The sequence below is a fragment of the Corvus brachyrhynchos genome, unplaced genomic scaffold (genome assembly GCF_000691975.1).
Source record: "Corvus brachyrhynchos isolate BGI_N302 unplaced genomic scaffold, ASM69197v1 scaffold167, whole genome shotgun sequence".
Taxonomy (NCBI): Eukaryota; Metazoa; Chordata; class Aves; order Passeriformes; family Corvidae; genus Corvus; species Corvus brachyrhynchos.
The window spans coordinates 789,497-792,803 of NW_008239547.1; the positions used below are offsets into that span (position 1 = coordinate 789,497).

At 41.2% G+C, this 3,307-nt stretch overlaps 1 protein-coding gene across 12 annotated transcripts in view; it reads right to left on the minus strand.

The window, feature by feature from the left end:
* NEBL (nebulette) overlaps positions 1-3,307 on the minus strand; it is a 140,138-nt gene that overhangs the window by 57,266 nt on the left and 79,565 nt on the right. The gene's annotated exons all lie outside the window — the stretch shown is intronic.

Sequence of the window (3,307 nt, forward strand, 5' to 3'; positions counted from 1 at the left end):
GATTTTTGTAAGGGCGGTGGGGGGGGGGGAGCGCAAAGCCGCTCCGGCTGCCCATGGCAAGGCAGTGGGGGGGGTCCCACGGCTGGAACAGGTCCATGGCTTCAGGATGGCCGTGGCCCGGCCCGGCCTGGCCCAAGCAGGGCCTGGCCAGGCCCACTGGCCCCACACGGGCCCCGCAGCCACCTGTCCCAGCGCCGGAAACGAGAGAGAGCTTGGAGGGGGAGTTTGCCTATTCTTAAATGTGGATCACAGAGGTGATCACAACTTTAAGTGGCTTAAAGAATTGTCCATATTCAAACTGGCCAGCTGATAGGTTCTATCAGTTCCCAGAGGAAACTGTAAGCACCCCTTAGCAAGGACATTCCTTCCGGGACTATGCTTGCTAACCTACGACAGATGATCTGGGTTTGCCTCCTAGTGGAAAGAATTATAAATGTCACACAATAAAACCACTTCTGTAGTGGAAACAAATGAAAATTATGTCTGTCTACAGATACTGACCTCATACTTTTACTCCATTCCTCAGCTAATGGAACAAGATTTTTTAAAAATTCTATCAAATTAGGTAAAACTCATAACTTTTTGCTACATTCAGATCAACTACAAGCACCAGATTCAGTCCCTTAAGTTCTATTTATTCACCCTGTTCCATAAAATGAAATACATCTACTTTCCCCTTTTTTTAGCCTGTATTTCATTAGTATCTCAAAGTCTCTACAATACGAACAGATTTTAAATGTGAAAATATTAAACTAGCTGTTCTACATATATCAAAGTGTTAAATTTTATGTCTCCATAGTTCATGTCAGAATTACATATATACCTGTCGTGGTTTAACCACAGCCAGCAACTAAGCCCCACACAGCTGCTCACACACTTCACCCCAGTGGGATGGGGGAGAGACTCAGAAGGGCAAAAAGTGAGAAAACTTGTGGTTTGAGATATAAACAGTTAAATAATTTAAATAAAATAAATTACTATTATTATTATTATTAACACCAGTAATAAAAGGAAAATAACAAAAAGAGAAAGAAATAAAGCTCAAGGAAAAAAATAAGGGATGCAAATGAAAAAAGTCACTCACGACCAACCTATCAATGCTCAGCCTGTCCCTGAGAAGGATCCCCTGGCCTATTTCCCCCTAGTCTATATACTAAGAATGACACTATATGGTGTGGATAATCCCTTTGGGCCAGTTTGGGTCAGCTGTCCTGGCTGTGTCCTCTCCCAACTTTTCATGCACCCCCAAGCCACCTCAATGGCCGGGCTGCATGAGAAGCTGGAAAGTTCTTGACTCAGCAACAACTAAACCATCAGTGTGTTATCAACATTGTTTCCACACTAAATCCAAAACACATCACTGTACCAGCTACTAGGAAGAATATTACCTCCATCCCAAGTGAAACCAAGAAATACCATATGAAGGGGGAATTCCGCCTTGTCATTTTTTCCTCATCAAAATAATAAAACCAGGATGAGTTTGACCTGACAAAATCAGTCTCCTTAAGTCCAAAGATGCCTGTCAAGCTTTCCTCTTAACTGTTGGAATTTATTCCCATGGAAGCTGACTTGTATAACTGGTATATTGCACTGGTATTCCAGTTTAAGTGCTTCATAAAGTTGCACACCCTTCTACACCCTACGTCAATCAGCAAACCCATTCATTCAGTCAACCATACTAGTTTATGAGTTTAATTAACCATACAGGTTTCAATCTGTTACACCAGTGCAGGTGTAGCTATGTTATGTAGAAGATAATGAGAAGCATAAAGTTCAATAGAGAAAGGTATACTTCAGGGAAACAGCAAAATTGGGCAATTAGAAGCAGCTCTGTTTCAGAATGAAAAAAAAAACAGACCATAAGACCAGTCTTTGGAAATCAGTTAACACATGGAAGTCAGGAAAACTGTTTTGTAGAATGGTGGCAGATTACAAGACAGATTTGGTGTGAGCTGTGGAGAAACAAGGAGAACAGATGAAACGTACTGAAAAAGCAGGGAGAAAGGCAGAAGAGTAAACCATGTTTAAATAAAAATGATTACATGGGGAGGTCAAATCTGAGAAGAAGTATGAAAATAGGATTCTCTAAAAGACAAATATTTAGTGGAGAGCTTAGGGATTGGCAAAGTATTTCTCTTCCTGCTTGTAGCAAGTAAAAATACCCACCAGGACCTGGACAACGCAAGAATCAGAGACTTAGTACTTACAGAGTCCTCAGACAAGCACATGGACATTATGAATCAAAGCCTCCAGGAAAAAAGAAAGAAATGTATTTTGCAAGACATGACCTGCCTTAAGGGAAAGTCCAGGTTTCTACTTCCGTAGAGATAAGATGACAAACTGATGAAGTTCATTCTGAGGGTGTTCATTTAATCAGCAAAAAGACTGCCAATCTTACCTTACACTCAAAGGAAACTAGTTTGGGGCCAAAACAAACATGAAGAATGCAGGAAGAGAAAGACACCAACTCATTTATTACTCACACGAAAGGGGATAGTCAGTGTTAGCTTCACAGAGTGAGACAGACAAAAAGCAAGCTTCAATTCTCCAAAAAGCAGCACAAAAATCAAGTATAGATGGATTATTTTGATTATTTTAAACATAAGCAGGCACTGACTCAAAAGATGACCCAGCATGCTCCTACTCATTAGAGTTAATTGTCTATGAAACACTCCTGCCAACCATAGAGCAACCTTCCTTCCCAACACCACCCACTCATGCCTCTCCACTGCAGGCCTGCCGTGATTTCTGCAGTAAAGATGACAAATGCAGCTAACCAGCATAAAGGCACCACACATGCAGCATGGGTGCTCTTGGGGTGGGAAAGAACCTCCATCATGGCACAGGAGCCAGGGGTTTCCTAGCTCTTCCTTCCTACTTCAACCCCCACCATGATCATATATCAAACCACCAGCCCCATCAGGCATGTCTCACCACATGGCAGAATGGAGCATGTGCCTATTATCTGACCCAGTGTAGGAAGACTCACACAGGAGAGGAAAAAAGTTTAGCCAGAGAAGCTCAAAGGTAAGTTACACTTGAGAGGATCTTCATAAAAAAAGTCCAAATATTAAACTAGCATAATGGTCACTTCTGTACAGAGACTTGCAGGTAAAAGCAAGATCTTAGACAAAATGAGATTTGCAAGGAAAGAAGTATTTTAGGTCCTAGATCAAAGAAAAAAACAGACAATGTTTCAGATACATGAGAAGAAACACTCAATATCAGAAGTCTGTGTGATTCTTCCAAAGTATATATTATTTATTCTAATAACTAAAATATGTCCTCCTAAAAACCCATTTTTCTT